This window comes from Protopterus annectens, chromosome 7.part1 (assembly GCF_019279795.1).
Source record: "Protopterus annectens isolate FY-2018-M chromosome 7.part1, PAN1.0, whole genome shotgun sequence".
Lineage (NCBI taxonomy): Eukaryota > Metazoa > Chordata > Ceratodontiformes > Protopteridae > Protopterus > Protopterus annectens.
The window spans coordinates 83,822,358-83,843,118 of record NC_056740.1 but is presented as its reverse complement, the minus strand read 5'-3'; the positions used below and the strand labels follow the sequence as shown (position 1 = coordinate 83,843,118).

General features: G+C 39.1%; 1 protein-coding gene across 1 annotated transcript in view; it reads right to left on the bottom strand.

The window, feature by feature from the left end:
• The window catches only part of THSD4 (thrombospondin type 1 domain containing 4), a 1,382,388-nt gene that overhangs the window by 316,096 nt on the left and 1,045,531 nt on the right, over positions 1-20,761 (bottom strand). The window lies entirely within an intron of this gene.

Here is a 20,761-nt window from a genome sequence, read left to right as displayed (position 1 = left end):
GCAAAAGGAGGACCCAAGCCAAAGCATAAAGAATTATGATTGAGTTTCTGATCATAATCAGCTTGTTACATGTTGGAGACGTGATTGTGAAAACAGGCACCACAAGAGTAAAGCATGAGAAGTGAATCTCGATGCTTATAAGAAGAACACATAACAAGCAGGGTTATGTTCAGTGAGACCCAATCATAATTCTTTACACTACACATAGCTTCACCTACTTCCCTCTACTACAGCAATTAAAGAAACAAAGTGCAGGAGTGCTTAAGTGTTTTACAGCTTTAAAATCTGTAACACATATGCTGTTGTCCAACAAGGCCCAACCACTAAAGAACTGTGGCGGGAAGTACAAAGAGTATTAAATCATATTAATAATTTTATTTAACAAAGAAAAATGAAAGGCTTACTGAAGTGTTTTATGTTTTAAAGTTCTTACTGCTTCCAGACATTGTTTTGTTGTGACATCTGACTGCTGTTAATGCACCAGTGTGAGCATAGTGACTAACAACATTGAGTGTAAGACCAGTGCTTAACAATAGTGAGTGAATCTCCTCATTGTTAAATTACACTAGGTCCTCCCTGTAGTAATCCTCAGCTCTCCCACTAACCTTGGTAGTTTGCAACTAATTAGTAATAAAAGTTGTTATTTTATTAAGTAGTCTGCTTTCTTCCTGAAATTGCAAAAAAAAATTAGTAGTAATCACAATAAGAGCAAGTTTATTGTTAACCTCCCACACATTTAAACTGATTTTTGAAGAATTTTCTCCACCTTCTGCTAAAAAGTTTCAAGTTAAAATATTTCAATACCTTTTCAGGATACAAGCGAAGACACTACTGACTTTTAAAAGGTATATTTTTAAATAGGTATAGGAAAATTATTTTAAAAAGTACTGCCTGCTATTAGGAGTTTTCTTCATTCAGAGGTAACAAATAAGATGAATTATATTAGATTTAGGTGATATAAGTTAGCAAATATCTTAAAACAATATATTAAGTTATTTGCTACAGAGATAATAGCTCAATTATTCAAAATAACTATATACTAAGGATAAACACTAACCTGTGATTTGATATAGCCATCATAAATGCAACATGAAAATTGGGCAGTCGGTTATCTTTATCTAAAACAGGCTTTGACAGTTAGGTAGCAGGCTAGTTAAACTGCATCTGCCATGCACTTTATACATAGTAAATAATTTAAATTGAAAAAACGTTATGAAACCATGGTGCAGAAACTGAACTCGATACAAGTTTAACTTTTAATAACGTCTTCGTACTTATAAACAAGATAAAACTTGCCACAAATGCAAAATACATAACATAAGCACGTTTGTCCATTAAATAATGGACTTCTTCAGATAATGTGGTCATTGCTGGTTGGGGCTGCCAGATCTACGGCTTGGAGAAAGCACCTCATTGGTTCTTTTGAGCTTTTTTTAAAGTTGTTTCGGGTTTCAACCTTCTGTTACTTAAGAAGCTAACTTGAGTGTTTTCTGCCATTCCACACAGAGCTATCAAAGAAGGAGCACTGACTAAAACTCTGATCTGTGATTTATAACAATAAGTAGACTGTTTTTTTTTTTTGCTTATTTTACTAGTTATTGGCTATTCTAGATATTTATATCACTTTTTTGTCTGCTGCATACTTTATTACTGCATTTTGTATCTATTGGCTCACTGCCTGTAGTGTTTTCTGCCTAAAAAGTTTCACACCCTCCCTCCCTGAAAGTTTCCCACTCTCCCTCCCTGTTGGTATCTTATTTTTATACCTGCTGGCCTTGCAGTTGCCCACCCCTACTGTAAATTTGATTTTGGACACTCCTCCCAGTCTAGTGTCATTAGCTCATTTTACCTACTACAGAGAGAACATTTAAGAAAGCCAACCCACTTAGTTTCTTACCATCTGTTTCTCCTTTCTCCCTTTCCACTTTAAAAAATAAATTGCTTGCATCTCCTCGTGTTGTGGCTGACTGTGGTTCTCAAACATTTTGGAAATATAGAGTATGTTTTGGCACTTTTTACCATTTAAATACAATTCATTCATTTATTTAAACTGTATTTGCTTTAATATTGCTACAACTCAAGTGCTCTAGCTTGCACTGCATGTGAATTGTTTTAGTACTGTTTTAGCTGCTTTTCTGTATTAAAAATTCTAAGCTTATTTCCTGCCTTTCCTGTAACTAATCTAGTCCAGATACAGATTTCATTGTATCCAGGACTGTTTGTAAGCTTCTGAGTCCCCAAGCCTTTCTGTAGTGGAGGAAAGCCTTCTAGCTTATCAGTGGGAGTGGTAAGCACTAGGTAGCCTATCTACTACAAGAGGAGTGGTTTCTGGCCCAGACATTATAGTTCGTTGACCGTTTGGGCAGTTTTTCCATCTTTTTCTACTTTCTGGTTTAAAAGCCAGCTTTTGTGCTTGTTTCCAGCCTTTCCTGCAACTAATCTAGTCCAGATACAGATTTGCTGCATCCAGGACTATTTGCAAGCTTCTGCCAAAGTCTCCTCTTCAATTTTTTCCCTTAGATCTCCTAGTTCTCTATTCTCCTGCACTTTTGCTAGCTTATTAGTCTAGCACTTTACCAAACTCCTTGTAGCAATTATTGTAGCACACAAAAGTGCTAGCAGCACTAAACATTCTACAAGAAAGCAGCTGCAGCACTTATTATTAATGCCCACCCTTCCAGGCATGTCTAAAGGTCAGTTCCCTGTGCTTTCTCCTATTAACCTGGGGAACTTGGGCATCCTGAGGCAATGTAGCAACTGCCTCATATACACTGACAACCTTCTCCTCTTACCTTCCAACTTTCAGACTTGCGAGAGATGCACTTATATATCCAAACAGGAAGCCACGCACTCTCCATCCAAGACCGGAATAGCTGGTCAAGATGAAAAGATCAACACTTGCACCACACCACATGAAATACATAGCCCTCCAGAACACACACCAGCACTGCCTTCACATAAAAATACAAACCACACACCGACTTTTGTGGAGGCTCTCAATAAAACTCTATCCAAACAGCAGACCTCAAAGGCAGAAATGCACTCGACCACCACAAAACAACACTAAACACGAGACGCATAACTCTCCTAAACAGTGTGCAACTCAACCAAAGCCACTAAGGCAAAACAGCATGCCCAACACGCTAGTCATAGGTGACTTGATAGTGAGGCACATTGATGTCCCACTCACTAGGTTGAATAAGGAGAAAGTAACAGTCAGCTGCCTGCCAGGTGCCAGGATCCGCCACATAATGTATGCACTCAGGTCCCTCAGCAGCAGGTACAAATATGACTCCGTCATTGTACATGTGGGTGTGAATGTCTTGAGACGTACCTCCCTGGACTACATGAAAAGAGCCATGGAGGAGCTCTCAGATTATGTTGCCCAGGCGGGTATGACCCTAGCCCTGAGCAGCATCCTACCATCACCCAGAATGATACCACAGTACAAGCAGAAAATGATTGATTTCAACAACTGGCTAAGTTTCTGGTGTCATTTTAAGGGGATCCATTAACTATCTGCCTGGGATGACATGATTGACAGACCTCGATGCTTTGCCAGAGATGGCCTGCATCTGTCACCCCTGGGCTTTGGGATACTGGCCAAGGTTCTTGCCACCCCTATAGTGCCTTTTTAGGCGGTGTTCCAAAGACCAAATTACCACCATGACAGCTACAAACAAATGCAATCTGAGGGTCATGTTGCTCAACGCTTGAAGTCTAAATCTCAAAATGCACTCACTTGAAGCACTGCTTAAAATGAAGAACATCGACATTTGTGCTGTAACAGAGACCTGGTTCAAGGCAGCAGAAAGCACCTCTGCACTATCAGGCTACAACTCATTCCACACCTTTCAGCCCCAGAACTTGGACTGAAGCTCCAAAGGTGATTATGTTTCCATGTTCATAAAGGATGTGCACACTTCCAGACTGGTAGCACAACATAACACATCAGAGATACTACAGGTGCAGCTAACATTGGGTAAGACAACGATTCGAGTCGTAGCCTGCTATAGGTCCCCAACCATGTCCCAAGACTTACACTCCATGTTCCTAAGCACCCTTGAGCATATTAGTGTCCAACCTAACACTATCATACGGGGTGACTTCAACTACCCCTCCATTAACTGGGAAAACTACTCATGTACCAAGACACTTGCCCAACGTTTCATGTAATTCATTAATTCCAATGCCCTGGATCAGCTTGTTCTTACCCCTACTAGAGGTAGCAACATCCTTGATTTGGTCATTACTAACATGGGTGACTGTTGCTCTACATCAGTAGTCAACTCCTCCCTGGTTAGATCCAACCATAAACTAATCACCTTGGAAATCCACCCCCCCCATCCTCCGCAAAGGTAACCACCATGAAAAACTTCTCCAAAGCTAACTTTGGTCTCCTAAAAACAGAGATGGCTAACTTCATGGCACCCATGCAAATGGAGAATATTTGCATGACCGCTGAATCATACACCAATCCACTGTACGAACACATACACAAATGCATGGATCTCACCATACCCAACAGAACCAAGATGCTCTCCTCCAAAAAAAGGAAGCCAATCTGGTGGTCCCCTGCCACAAATAAACTCTACAACAGAAGGAGAAAACTGATGTGGAATAAGGTGAAGTCCCAAGACTGGAAAAAATCCCTTATCAGCCTCAACAAAAAAGTTGAGATCCCTCATCAAATCCTCTAAAGCTAGCTATGAAAACAGAATTGCAGCAGATAGTAAAGACAACCACAAGGCCTTCTATAGTTATGTAAAGAATCTCCATGGCAATACCCCGATTTGCTCTGAGCTACAGCACAATGGTACCTCCTATACCGAGCCAACAGATATTGCCAGTACACTGGCCGACAGATTCAATGCCAACTTTACCACTATCCCCTTCAAGGACCAATCACAATACCAGTAGACTGCCAGGCACCCAGTATTACTGCTGCACAGGTTAAAACAGCACTGTCCAAGGCCAAGAATACAGCTTCTGTGGGACCTGACAATATTGCTGGCTGTGTTCTGCATGAACTACAGAGTGAACTGGCACCTCACCTGTGTGCCCTGTTCAATCACAGCCTCACCTCAGGCTTTGTCCCTACTGAATGGCACACTGCTACAGTCATCCCTCTCCACAAAGGAGGAGTGACTAAAGACCCTGGAAACTATTGCCCCATTAACCTGATGAGCCTGATATGCAAAGCTATGGAACACATCATCATGGACCTAATAAACAAGGATATAGGGAATCTCCAAACTCTGGATACCACACAGTTTGGTTTTGTGAAGGGTAGATCATGCCTGCTCAACTTGGTCAACTTCTTTGAGTCGGTCACCAGAGCCGTGGATGAAGGCATGGTGGTTCATACAGCCTACCTTGATCTGGCCAAGGCCTTTGATACCATTCCATACTCAGGAATCATAGAAAAATTCAGTAAGCTAGACATCAATCCTTATATCACTAGGTGGGTTACAAACTGGGTCACAGATAGATCCCGCAGTCTGAAAATAGCTGACTCCAAGTCAGACTGCCGACCAGTCATGAGTGGAGTCCCACAGGGTTCAGTGCTTGGTCCTCTCTTGTTTGGTATCTACTTCTCTGAAGTCCAGGCCAACACAAAGGGACTCAGGGTGACAACATTCACAGAAGATTGCAAGTTGGGAGGTATTATTAACTCCCCAAGTGATGTTGAAATCCTACAGAAAGGCCTCACTGAGACTAACGAATGGTGTCAGAACCATGGCCTTAAGCTCAATGTCAAAAACAGTATAGTCATCCCCTTTGGGAAAAACCTGGTTCCCATGAATTACCACATCGATGGTAGTCCACTAAACACAGAAGGTGCTATAAGAGATCTGGGAACACAGGTTGACAGCAACCTTTCTTTTGACCATCACATCGCAACTGTGGTCAGAAAGTCCTTCTATGTGGCACATCTCATTAGTAAGGGTTTTGCATCTAGAAAGAAAGAAGTCATTGTCTCCCTCTACTCTTCCCTCATTAGGCCAATCATCGAGTACAATGCCCCATGTGGCATGTACCTCACTAGATACCTGCAACAATTGGAGAGGCCACAAAAGTACCTCACAAAAAGGATCCTAGGCCTTAAACACTTGTTCTATATGAGCAGACTCAAAAAACTCCACTATTCTCTGTCTCATATCACCTCCTTAGAGGGGATCTCTGTTTGACTTACAAAGCCATGTCTGACCCAGCCCTGTTAGAAATGCTACATCTGAAGAAATCCCAATCCCTCCGCACCACGCACTCCAGAGACCTCAACCTCATTACCACAATCAGCAGAACATGCTGGAGGAGCAGGATCATAACCCAGAGACTGCCCATGCTATGGAACAGACTTCCCATACATGTCAAACAGATCTTCTCACTGGCCCTCTTCAAGAGAAATCTTCACCTATGAACCTATGAACCTATGTGCATTTAAAAGTTAAAGGTATAACACACATCCAAAATAATTTGTTGGTCATTGCACAGAACCCAAAGCTTCACTGATTTAAACAGAAACTTCCCTCCAACAGACCACATATAATTCTAATTCACATATTGGATAAGTTGAGACCCATTTGGTGGATTAAAAGCACACACCCTTCCATTATATGTTCCCTTCTTGTTATTTCCCACAATCTTTATATCCTCATTTTAGCAGCACATCAGCATGACTCCAACTACATGCCCTAAATAAAAGCATGAACAAAAGGTAGAATAACTGCACCTCCACATTACATACAACCTTAGTAAACAATCTGTTCTCTTTTCTTTCCTTCTACTCTCAATGACACTTAACATTCTATCTCCTACCTTTTTTCCCCATGTGTCTTGCATCCAAACCTTCATAAAATTGCTCAGTAGGCATAATTATATCTCACTGCTTTACAACATAATTGTAAATATTTTCTCCTGAGTTTATTTTCTTACTTTCATTACCACTTCATCTACTTATCTTTCTCTACTCTTCCATGTTAATTACTGCTTTACATTATCTGACAGTACTAACTTTTGAAATCACCCCAGCTGCTATCTCTGCCTATTGTTTATTTGTTATATAAACAAGTATGCATTGTTTTTGCAACTTCTGCAATTTTCTCATCTAGCACAGAACCTGTGTCTTCTGTCCATACTGTCCTCACTAACATGTTTCATTTTCACACTCCACTCCAGTCACACCATTGCCTTTTTTTGTAGTAATCACCACTGTTCTCCATAACATTGTCTCATTGTTTCTGTACACTATTATTTTTAAATATTTCTTTTCTTGTACCTATCCTGTGAGTCTCCATGTTCCCCCATGTTTCCTTTCAGAAAATCCACTACTGATTTCATTTAAATGTACTTCAAACCTGTCTTCCCTTCAAACTATATTAAATCATCAGTCAACATTTTCCAGAACTATTCTCCTATTGATTGCCAAAAATCATGCAATCTTCCACAAGTAGATTTAAAACAGGTCTTTCACTTCTTTGCTGTTCTGCTCCCTTAGAATAATATATCCAAGATATCTGGCATCAAGAAAATAAATATGGTGACAAATAAGAGAGCTACCTTTTGTCCTTTTCTAGAAAATATCACTTCAATCTTATTCGATTCACGGCCAATTTAATGCTCAACTGCATAAAATGACTTTTCCCTATTTATCCAACTATATTCTCTCTCTCTTTCTTTCTGTCTCTGTTTCTGCACACTGTGCATAAATCTCAAATTTTCTGAATCAGTGGCCTTCCTAATATACATTAACACCATGATTCTACATTTAACTCCACTTCCTAATGCAAATCCATATACCTCACCTCCAACTGCCAGCTTTTCTCATATGATTTCACTTTAATAATCCTTGCTGGTCACTACTCTGTCAACACTCTCACTCCATTCATTTTTGTAATCCTCTCAGAAAATCATTATGCTCATGTTTAAAATGCAAATCAGTCTGAAATTTCCGGGTCTCTTCTACCCTTCCAGTTCTGAGTATCAACAGTGTTATTGCATACCTGACTGAGGCTGGGAGTTCCCACTCACCTAAGCCACTATTTACACTTTCTTCAATATTAATTCACCTCCTCCTGTCCATCATTATAAAATATCTTGAGAATGCAATATTTCTGTGTGTTTTCACTCCTTGTAGATACCCTAACTCTACTACTTTATCCCAATTATTTCCAGACCTAGTTCTTTTTTCCCTTTTTTTCATCATACATATATACCAACATAACATGTCTCTCATCCCATGCCTCCTCTGCTATGCATTCTATGTACTCCTACAAACATATCTGTCACCATTCACCTTTTAACCATCTGTTGACTTAGACATCAGCAGTGATGTCTGTTCTTGTCTTCTTCTGTTTTCTTTTTTAATTTCTAAGATCATTTCTTTCTTGGTCTACCATTAGCTTACCACTTTGCAGCAGCTCAGACTCTGTTTGCTTTATTTCTTCCTACTTTATTCCCCACAGTTATTGCATTCAGGTATGTACTACTGTACCCTGCCATCCATCCCCCTGAATGTAACTTCAGCTCACGCTCATCTGCCTACATGTTCTTTTCTTTCCGCTCCCCTCATTCCCTCTTTCTCGCAACTATTCATCCTTATCCCCAAATGTTGATCTTGCCCTTTCCTCATCTTTCTTCTGTAGTTTCCTGCCCTACATTCCCTTATACATTTATTTAGCACTTTTTCTCATTTTACGATATCCTGGTGTCTCTTACCCTTTCTAAACTAACCTCTGACTTTCTTTTGCTCTAATTCTTGCATCCTTTCTGCCATGCCTCTCATGCAAGTCTCCTCCTTCTTTTATGTATCCAGCTTCCCTATCCTCCCTTTCTTTCTTCCTCCTTTTACATTGCCTAATTATAGTATACTCCAGACTTTATGTTACTTTCCAAGCTGCTCTGTCCTACTTTTCCTACTTTGTGACAGTGTTTCCTTCCACCCAGGCTGTATTTCCTATTAACCAAAGTCCCCATTTACAGGTTCATAGTTTCATAGGTATACACCAGGCTAATGTCCACAAGGGAGTTTTTAGGCCTAGCCATGCAATCCAACCCAATTTCATCCCTATGTATCATGAGCATTTATTAGGAGAAGGTATGTTAGTTAGGAAGATGCTAAAGGTTGTCTGGGGGTTATGTTAGTTTGGGCATTACTGTCTGCCTATGTCTATCAGAGGCATGGGGGCAGACTGGGGGGAATTTCTGGTTTGCCATCCATTGGTTATGGTTAGCTTGTTCCAGGGCATGAGGATCCTCTGAGTCATATATCTGTCTCACCAACATGTCTTACTTATGCCAGAAACAACTTTTAAATTCTTGCATCTAGTTGTTCTGATCCTGTTAATTTTACAGATGCACAAAAGGTCCACCAGAGCTAGATCCCTGAATGCCTTGTATGCTAGGGGTAGATCTTGTCTCAGTAACCTATAGGAGACAGAATGTAGAGCAAGGGTTTTAAGGCAATCAGATATGACAATGTGTTTATACCCTGGATTCTCCTATTAAGGAAATTTTGTGGGTGGTCCACCTACTGCATATGTTTGGTCAGGTACATGCCGTAGGGGGTATTATACTCAACGATGGGTCTGATAAAGGCCAAATATAGTGGCACCATGAATTTCCTGGACCTGGATGCCATATCATTACTTATAAGTTGTGTGACATAGAATGATTTTCTTACTACCTTGGCTACATACTGATCAAAGGCCAGATTAGTGTCTACATATGTCCCCAGATTCCTGACTACTAAGTCAACTCTTAGGGGTGTACTAACAATGAAGTAATTAGCCTGGGTGCCAGTTTTCCCAAAAGGCACTATAATTCATTTCTTGGAACTGAGTTTAATTTGTGACTTTTGCACTTGTCATTTGTCTGTGTTAGACCATCTTGTAATACGTTTGCATCACGGGGGCAATCTATGATAGCTTCCAATTTTCAGTCATCAGTGAACTTGATCAGCCAAAGGCTCATGATATTGACCTTTACCTCTGAGAAGTACATGTAGTCTCTTAGTGGAGGTGGTTTCACCAATCCTGACTTCCTGGGTCCTGCCTGAGAGCCAACTGGCAGTCAAATGAGTTAGGTAGGGGTTTATGCCCAGTTTGGTGAGTTTGTCAATTTTACCTGAGTGGGACATTGTACTGAATGCCTTAGTTAGGACCAGGTAGGTGGTTTGCCCCTCATCCATTGCCTTGGTGACCTTGTCAAAGATGTCCACCAGGTTTAGTAGGCATGACCTTCCCTTGACAAAGCCAAACTGGGTTGGGTCAAGTATTTGAAGGTTGCCTATGTCTTTGTTGATCATTTCCATTAAAATTAATTCCATGGCTTTGCATATTGGACTAGTCAAACTAAGAGAGCTATAGTTTCCAGGGTCAGTTGATGGTTAACTCTCATGAAGTGGGATAACTGTTGCAGTTCTTCATTCTCATGGTACAAAGCCTGTTTTTTTTTTTTGTTTTTTTTTTTTGCCTAGATCCCTCCAGAACTTCCGTATTTTCTTCTGGACTCCCAGCTGGTTTAGCTTATCCAGTCCTCTGATGACTATATTTCAGCCAACTAGTGTTTGACATGATAGTTATGCATCTGCTTTTCTATTCTGAAGTCTTTGACAGTGCACTTTTTTTTGCATTTCATAAAACAGTAAATACATGTTTGTCTGTGGTAATCGGTAATGCACTTGCAGATTTTACAAAGTACAGAAGTGACTGTGTGTGGGAGGGGGTGCATCTGGATGTTCCAGTGTCGGACTTCATGTGTGTGTTTGTGTGTCTGTGTGTGTAGGCAGCTACCTATTTCAGTTCCATACCTAACAGCAATTTATCATACTTTGGTTACTTTACAGCTGCTAAATGTGAGTCTGGGGCTTTTCTCTAAATGCAGAATTAAATGTTAGCTTACTGCAGCCTAGCATAGGCAATTTTGGGCATCAGTTATTTGGATATGGAGGTGACACTCAAAATACAAATAAATAACTTTGCAGCTGTTTTCACATTTCCAATAAGCAAGTGTTCAAATTAATACCACTCAATCTGCAGACATTGAAAATAAGTGCAAAGGCCCTTGAATGTAAACATATCCAGCTAAGAATCCAAACATCTATTTAGCAGAAAATTTGAACACCAAACAGCACATAACACTTCTCGCTTCCAGTAACACAGTGGGATACTACTCAGAAACATATTTAAAAACAGACAAAGATGATGAAAAAATATAAGCATATTATTAGAATAAAATCTGTACACTTTAACGAGCCATATTGCGTAATTCTATCACACAAACAAATTTATTTTTACTTTTGCAAAAATTATGTGAAAGATGTGTACCTTCTTTCTTTTAATTGCTGGTGTCACCAGTATGTTGATCATATAGTATTTTCTGTGCACCAGAAATCTTTAAAAATCATGTGTGATGAGTGTGAATAGGTAAATCAAGCCTGAAAACAGGACATACGTCCAAAAATAAGAACATCTAGCTTACACTGGAGGTGTCAGTTTGTGTAAACTTCTTGATTGGTTAAGCCTTCCTTAAATGGAACATATTTTTTCAGTTGCAACAGGATCTGAGGAAGGGAAATCCCGAAAGCGCTAAAAAGAAGATCTGAGGAAGGGAAATCCTGAAAGCGTTTATCCATCCTGAATTTTTCTACAAGGAAAAGGATTTTTATCAAGGGTTCATTTTAATAAAGGATTTCAATAGTTTTTGGATGTACATGGTGTTTCGTTCGTGATTTATTCACAGCATTGGTTCTAGATGATGTCACTGTTGAAGTGACACCCTGACCCCATGTGCAAAAAATAGGAAAAAGGGTTGTGGATGGATAGATGGATTTATTCTCAAATTTGTTTTGTAAATATGTCTTACAAGCATTCAGAACACAAAACAAAACCATCAAAATGACCAACTGTTTTTTTCAGTATTGAAAAATAACACAGTGGATGGAACTAATTTAAGATTCAAGGTGACACGTTTCCTGCAAAACTATAAAACAAACAGCCTCATACACTCAGGGTGCTTTCAGAATCCAAATTCTTTGTTGCTATATTCATGTTATACAGTTAAACAATTGTCACATGCTTTTAACAAATCTGTTGGAAACTTTCTGTTTTCCACACAATATTATTCAGTGTATTATACCTAAGATACAGAGTTTTTGCATTTTTTCTGGACTACATCTAAAAGGCTCACACATAATTTATCATCGTGTGAAATCTCACAATATAAAAGATCAATTCAATTAAACTGAAACTACTTTTAGTAGAAAGCTACTACAGATTTTAAATGTTTATGTTAATGATTTTAATGTCCAATGATCTGCTAAATGGGGTAGTATTCTTAGAAGCCAGTCACTATGGAATATTACATTTTTTTATGCAGAATCCAGACTTTACTGAATTCCTTTGAGATATTTTTAATTGTTCAGTGATACTAAACCACTTATGTCAGAAGCATTTGCATTTAAAGTCCCCTTCAGTAGTAATGTCAACATCCCTGTGGTGAGAAACTGCAAATGTCCAGACTGTGTCTATGATCTCCTGCCAGATGGATTCCTCATGCTTATATACTAAAGTTGAAATTCTCTGGTGGATTTCTCTCGGAATGTGGAATTACAAAACAAACTTAACCTGACTTGCTAAGTATAGCTGTCTACTGTACAGAATTTAAACTAATGGCATTTTCATCTATTTACTGTATAAATGAAATTCATTATTATAGAGTCAGAAGCTAACAAAATATTTTCTGTCTTAAAAATATTGCACCTAAAATTATTTTGTAGGAGCAAGAGCTCAACTAAGTAGAGAATATAATTTTATGAATACAGTACAAACTGCTGCAGAAATCATGTAAAATATAAAGTACTAGGCTTCATTAACTCAGTTACTTGCAGCTGTGTGTAAATAGGACTGTTTTATACAACTATAGAAACAGTTTAAACACAAAAGAAGTGTATATTGCATTCATACAAGGTACTAATTGAAGAGCCATTAATCATTGTTGTTAATATACCTCTCAAACTCATACACATGAATTCTGGACAAAGCCAAAAATAATAAGAAGAACAAACCCTCTAAACACAGACCGATTTTAAATATCGGTCTTCTAATCTTAGACTGTTGCCAGAATGGCATGTTTTAGCATGCATTTTCTGCAGGATATGAAGGCTGAAATTCAAACACCTGTCATTATTTAATGACTTCAATCCTTAGTAATTTGCGAGAAAACCACACATTTTATGAAAAATGGACCAACAATATGAGGGAAAAATCTTGACATTTTGCAACATCTGGACAGATGAGAGGTATGGTTAAGTACTCATGGAGTGACATCTGCCACCATTATCTGGGGGCATTGAGTGTTAAATAAAAATGCAGACTAGCAAAAGAAAAAGAACAAATGTTTTGAAAGTGTACAGAATAATTAGCTTTGTACTGTTAATCCAAAGGCAAGAAGCAATTCTACAACGTTAAAAGAGAGACAAAACAAAAATTCATACAGAATAAATCAGTATTTAGAAATGGGTCTCCTTCAAAAATAAGTCAAGCATTCTGGCACAAATGTATAAAACTGTGATCATAAAATTAAAAACTCTTGCCGTGTGGTATACAGAGATAGATCCCTGAGAATGACCAAGATGGCCAGAGGTTAGTTGGTGGTTCCATGAATTCCTGTCAATGCATGAGTAACATCATCTTATTCAATGGGCCAGATTCCAATGTAAGTAACTTGCTTCAGTGTAAGGCCTATATATAAAAAGGCATACACTGAGGGACCCGATTCCAAAAGACCTGATCTCTGTGCTAGTGGTCACTTACACTGAGAGACTTTCTTTTGGAATTGGGCCTAATTCTATAAATGCATTGTATATACATATCTACATAAAAAAAATATATATATATATATATATATATATATATATATATATATATACATGGGTCTAGGACAATTCACTGAAAGCACATTTCACTGAAACACATTTGACTGTGCACAATTCACTGAAAGCTCAATTCACTGAAAACACAATTCACTGAAACACATTTCACGGAAAGTTATATATGGCCTTTTCCCCACTGTAGTGCAACCCTGCAGTTAGAATATATAGTAAGGGGGTATGGGGGCACTGCCCCCCACATTGGGGTGTGTGTGGGGCATAGCCCCCCAGCTATTTTAAATATTTTGAACTATACACATGGATACTTGCAATTTCAATAAATTACTCTCTTCTAAATTTATATATCCAAACTATGTAGGGGGCTATGCCCCGACACCCCCAATGAGGGGGCAGCAGTGCCCCCCACACCCCCATTACTATATATATTAACTCCAGGGTTGCACTACAGTGGGGAAAAGGCCATATATAACTTTCAGGGAAATGTGTTTCAGTGAACTGAGTTTTCAGTCAATTGTGCTTTCAGTGATTTGTGCACAGTCATTTGACTTTCAGTAAAATGTGCTTTCAGTGAATAGTCCTAGACCCATATATATATATATATATATATATATATATATATATATATATATATGGTTCCACTTCATAATATCGAATTACCGAAAACTCAAAATTCATAAGATCAAGACCATATATACTGAATAAGGCTTTAGATTTCCCTACCTTTTTCAGCAGTTAGTATAGCATTTGTAAAATGCTATTCTAATATTTGCTTAGAGTTTTACAGCACAAGTTTTGATGTCATTTTTTTCAGACAAAACATATTTTCTGAGCTGCTGACTTTAAAATAATGAACTTTATTTATAGTACTAAAAAGTGGCAAATGCCATTAGTTTAAATTCTAAGCACTAGACAGCTCTATTTGGCAAGAGAGTTTAAGTTTATTTTGTAATTGCACATTCTGAGAGACCATCACCAGGGAGTTTTAATTTGTTACAAAAGCATGAAGAGTCTTTCTGGCAGAAGATGATAGACATATTCTGGACATTTGTAGTTTCTGGCTACAGGGATGTTGACCTTCTACTGAAGAAGACTTTAAATGCAAACTTTTGTAGTGTTAGTGTTTTAGTATCACTGAAAAATTAAAAACATATGTGAGAAATTCATTAAATTCTGCATTCCATTACAATAAAACATGTAATACCCCACAGAGACTTAACATCTAAGAAAAGAAAACAATTTTCATGCCTTTGGCCATTAAATAAGTGGCCATTAACATTAAAGATTTGTACTGGATTTCTGCTAAATAAATTTTTCAGTTTAATTGTACTAATATTTCATCCAAAACTTCTTATAATAGTTGAATTTTATAAAATAATGATTTATATATAAACCCTGCAAATAAAGTACAAATTCACTGTTACATGTGTGTTTGCATGTATGTGTATATGTATGTGCAGTAGTCCAACAGCTAGTCTTAGGGTAAAGATGAATCCCCACTAGTACTACCCTTACTCATGTGTGGTAACTCTAATGCTAGCCTTAACCATATATATATATATATATATATATATATATATATATATATATATATATGAGAGAGAGAGAGAGAGAGGGAATTACTTGGTTGACAATTCAACATTATAGTAAGAACATTAACCACAAAAGGTTAACAATGCAAATATTGCCAACCAAGTGAGCATGCATGCATGAGGAAATCCTTACCGCATGAAACCAATAAAGAAAAACTAATAATATCAACAATCCCCAGTACCCCTTGCTAATTAAATATATTAACTCAAAGATCACTCAGTCCCCAGGGAAAGGGAATATTTCCCTACCCAGGGATTGTTAAAATAGTGCACCTGTTGACCATCTGCATATGTCAACCAAATGTAATTGATTAAACAGATGTCAACCACAAATAGCAGAATCCCCTCCCCCCTCAAACACACACACATACAGATAGATATATTTACGTAAAATAATTATGGAACCTTTAAGGCTTTATTTGAATTGTTTTTGTGAAAATTAAAAAAAATAAAAACTTATTTATGGCTTTACAAAGGGTAGCAGTAAAACTTTGATAACAATTATTTTTTTAACATTTGCAACAAAACTGTAATTGACTTCGGCAGGGACAGCAAGAAGGAAGGGACTAATGTGAACCTTCATAGAATGGTACAATGGTTTGTGTGAGAGTATTACCACAGGGTCTTCAAGTCAGAATGTGAACATATGGACATATTACCCAGGGCACTGTACAAGTGTACCATACAAACAAAGACCAGGCCATGTACAATGGTGTGAGTGCTGTGTGTTGCTGGCAATGTCAGATGCTTTGAAGCCATGAGTGATGAACCACATTTATTTATTTTTTGACTTATTTGCATTTGCTAACTTAGAGTAGAGTTATTGATCTCTGTGACCTTTATTAGACTCTGCTTGGTAGCATTGTCTAGTTAGGTGACCACTCAGAGCTAGATAGTAGGTAATTAGAGGCTGAAGGAATCAAACTCTTGCTCATGAAAAGTAGTTCGTTAACAGCTTATAGCTTTACTACTTTGCAATAATTTACATACATTGACCTCCAAACACTGGCAGAAAACGTGTACAACACTGTTAATGTAGAAACCATAATGTTAGTATACTTGTGTTTAGACAGCTAATGGAATGCTTCCACTGGCTGGCCAAATCAGCAGGACACTACAATATGCACTCAACTACTGCAGCAATAACTTTGTAATGGATACCATGCTACATAATACAGCACCCTGTAAACAGCTATAGCAGCAGGGAAACATTATAGGAAGGCCCAGCATAGTAGAAGTACTAGTAGCGATAGAACAGACTGTTGAGTCCAGGGACAAAAAAGCAGCAGTGGTGTCACATGTAAGGCAGCAGTGGGCACAGTACATCATGAAACTGGTGAAGCGGTAGTATCTGTTTCACAGTGTGGACCATGGGGAAGACAATGCAGACTGGATAGTGGTTCCCAATTGAATCATCAAAGCCCCTATGGAGGTCACATCTTCCATTAGAGATCTGAACAGCAACGTGTGTTGCATGCCATCACAAAAGCCACAGAACACCTTCACAATCACTTAAATGCTGTTTATGGCAGTTATTTGTACCTGAGTAAGTAACTTACATATCTCCTGGTTTATGCAGTGTGCTCTACCTAGTTTAGGGACTGATCTAGCATCATGAAGAAGTAGCGAACACCCAATCCCCCACCCCTACCCCTTAAGGTGGGTATGCACACATCAGGGGCACTGCACATGTAAAAGGCTGTATGAAGTAATGAAGTAGAGACTTATGGGTAGCATGGCTGGGTATCACAGTTGCAAGGACAGCCATACTGCACTGGTGATGTTGTGGTTTCAGACTGTTTTTCCAAAGGGGCTTTTAATGCTGGTGATGTAGGTAAACCTATCACATTTTAGTGCAGAACATATTGTCACTTTCTTATTGGACTGTTCCTTCATATTCAGCCAAAGGACACCTGCTGACATCAGACATTTCTTATAGCATTCTGCTGGTCCATCCAATTGTAGAATCTGTTAAAGCATGTACAAGTTATACTATTGGAGGCACTCAGATACAAGTATATACTGCCCGTGACATACACAGCGGTGTTAGGCATTGCCATCTGTATATAGCATACAGAACAGAGCCATGCATAACTTGACATTTGTGTTGTTGCCATTGCAGCCTAGAGCTACCTGAAAAAATGATATGCAGAGGATTCTTGGCAGAAAGATTCCATCACACCTGCACTGTAGTATAATAATGTTTACTTTGCAGTGAATCTCCTACTTACATTTGAGTGCTTTTTGCTAGTCCATCTTGTACATCTAGTTAACCCGGGATTGACGGTCTGCTTCTCTCCTCACTTAGGGACAACAGAAGCTACCCCACTTTTGTGAGCTATTTCTGTTTTGATGGTCCACTCTTTGGGTAAGCATGTCCTTAGAAATACCCTGTACCTTGTTTTATGCACAGGGCACCATATCACTTAGTTTTTGTTGCACATGTAGAGAGGATCTATGTCCATGGCATTTTTGCCAAGGATGTACATACTAGGCATGCAGAAAGCCTACAATAACAACTCATACTCCTGTCTGTGGAACTTTTCCACCTATTGACCCTCTCCCAGGAGCTGAAGACAAGCCCTGTCCACCTGTGAGTAACACATGACAGTGAAGGGTACTGAAAGTAACCGACCTAAAGCTACTGCCTCCATTCCTCACATTCTTCAACAGGTTAGCAAGCCATGTATGTCTGTGTTCGTCCTTCCCATCTACATAATGCTGTTATGGGGATAGGCTCCCTACATCCCTACCTGTTTTTGTCCTGTGAGATGGTATCTACACCCTGTTACCTCCCTCTCCTGTACATAGCATTGCCATTTCTACTCCTATGTATGTGGTCTTTATGTCCCTTTTGTCCTTTCCATTCCTAGGTGTCCAATGCCTACAGTTTGTGCCACCACCACCAAAAATAGATATGATAGTGCCGTGCCAGTGTGCTGTGTTCACACTTACAAATACCACAGGTGTTGATGACACTAATGTGATACATTACCAGACATTTTTTCTGCCTTCATATATTGATATCCACTTCAAGAAAGATATTATGCAAAGTGGTGTCAGTGTTGTTTGGTTTTCATTTATATAAATGTAAAATTGTCATATGTGATAATTTAATAAAGATGTTAATTGAAAGAAACGTGTATTCTACTAATTTTCTTCTATAAGTATTCTGATGCAAAATGGCTCTCACACTTTGTATCATGCTAAGGGCCTTGGAAAATTATGGTTAAGCTCATGAGTCAATTCCATAGCTTTGCTTCTGAATCTCCAGTAACCACAAAACACAAAATAAACAAATAAAAAAGCATTTTGTCAGCAAAAATACAACTTAAAACTTTAATAACACACTCTGGCAATTTGGCTAGAACAGCCTTTAAGGAGTTGTTTCTGAATTTCATCTAGATTAAAATGAGCCATCCAGCCTAGATGGCACTAGACATGCTCAATACAGCAATGTGGAAACATTATACCTGTAATGCTCATGCACACAGCCTATGTGGATTGGTAGTAAAACGGTGCTGTACTGTAACTGCTTGGTTGTGCTCTGCTGATGTGCTAAAATGCAAGCCAATTGACTTCTGAATACACAAAGTGCCCATTTTTGATCCTCGAGTGGACCTGTGTAACAGTCATGGCTTCCTCAGGTACTGTAAAGTTCAAAGCTCCAGCTCCTGTGCAAGAGAGAAAATATTTTAGTTTTTCCTCCATAGTGACTTTTCTGAGTACAGCCTGGAGAGGTATGATAACCCCATGTCCAAAGCAGATGTCTGGCAGGGTCTTAGCAAGAGCAGCTCTACAGTGACCTGCAGTGGTGCCACCTGGACCTACTTCATCAATGGAAAGCAAAGGTTATGGAGGCAGAAAGAGGGCAACAGAAAGAAAGACAGTCCAACAACTATTGTAAGAATTATTTCCTCCTCTTATATTTTAACTTGTTGCACTTATATAATAAGGCATGTATATTTTCTTTTATAATGACCAAGCAATGAAAGGTGAGCATGGCACAGTGTCAGGGGATGCAGGAGCAACTGAATGACAATGAGGTATATATACCTTGTGTGGCACCCCAATGTGTGAAACTGCTATTGGTTGTGTTGCATATGTGCACCTTCTTTTTTTCGCATACCTATGGAGGTCTTTCTGTGAGGAAGGTTGTTGAATGTTGGAGGTTGTCTTGGCATGAAATGGCCAGTGGTTCTGGCATTGGTTCATCAGGGCTTACCCAGTCTATCTGCTGAAGGTGACCTGGAGGGATTGCTAATGACCTCCATGGCCTATTGTCAAGAGAAAGGAGGAGGCTCCTCTCCTGACAGTGGCCTGCAGGGGTCTCACATCATCTCTCACCATCAGTTTTGGAAACCTGCATCATCCAAGATATACTGGCAGCTTGTTGCTTGCTTCAACATGGTAGTGCACCTCCTTACTTAAGCTGTCAAATGGCATGACCATTTGGCTACTAGCTGTGCAGCCTGACCTTGACATCAGTCAAGAAGGAGACTGATAGCTAAATGTTGCCCTATGGGCTAGACTGGCAATTAGCCATTGCCCCCGCTTGTCATTCTCCATACTATGTTCACTGTCTAACCATCCCTATCACCATTTGTCTAGTCAGTCCTTGTTAACCCACTGTCACCCTCACCTTCTGTCTGCATACAGTTTTTATCTCTCTGTGCCTTCATTAAATATCTGTCTGTCTGCCACCCTCCTGCCTGCTTGTCTCCTTCTGTCCCCAGCCAGTGCACCTCTACCTACTCTACTTCCACTTTCTTCTTCATATAACAAAACTGAGGCACTCCACCCACACACACACACACACACACACACACACACACACACGCACGCACGCACACACACACACACACACACACACACGCACGCACGCACACACACACACACACACACACACACACACACACACACACACACACACACACACACACACACACACACACACACACACACTTTCTTCTAACCTGTCATACTTTTTGATTATTCTTATGTGTTTTTCCTCCACCTAATCTATTTTTCATTCCTGCATTCTTATCCCTCTCCCTCTCTCTCCTCATTTTGATGATGAACAGGGTTGGCACGTCACTGTGCTGATGTTCTTTGTAGATTATCTGGAATGACAGTAATGTACTTCTTCATTACACGTGTCAATGTGCATCAACTGTGCAATGCTAGTGGCAGGTCAGACACAGAACTATCACAGTATTCATTCACCTAGCTTCACACTACTCTTACCTGTACCAATTCTGAAGTAGTGCTCAGTCATTTG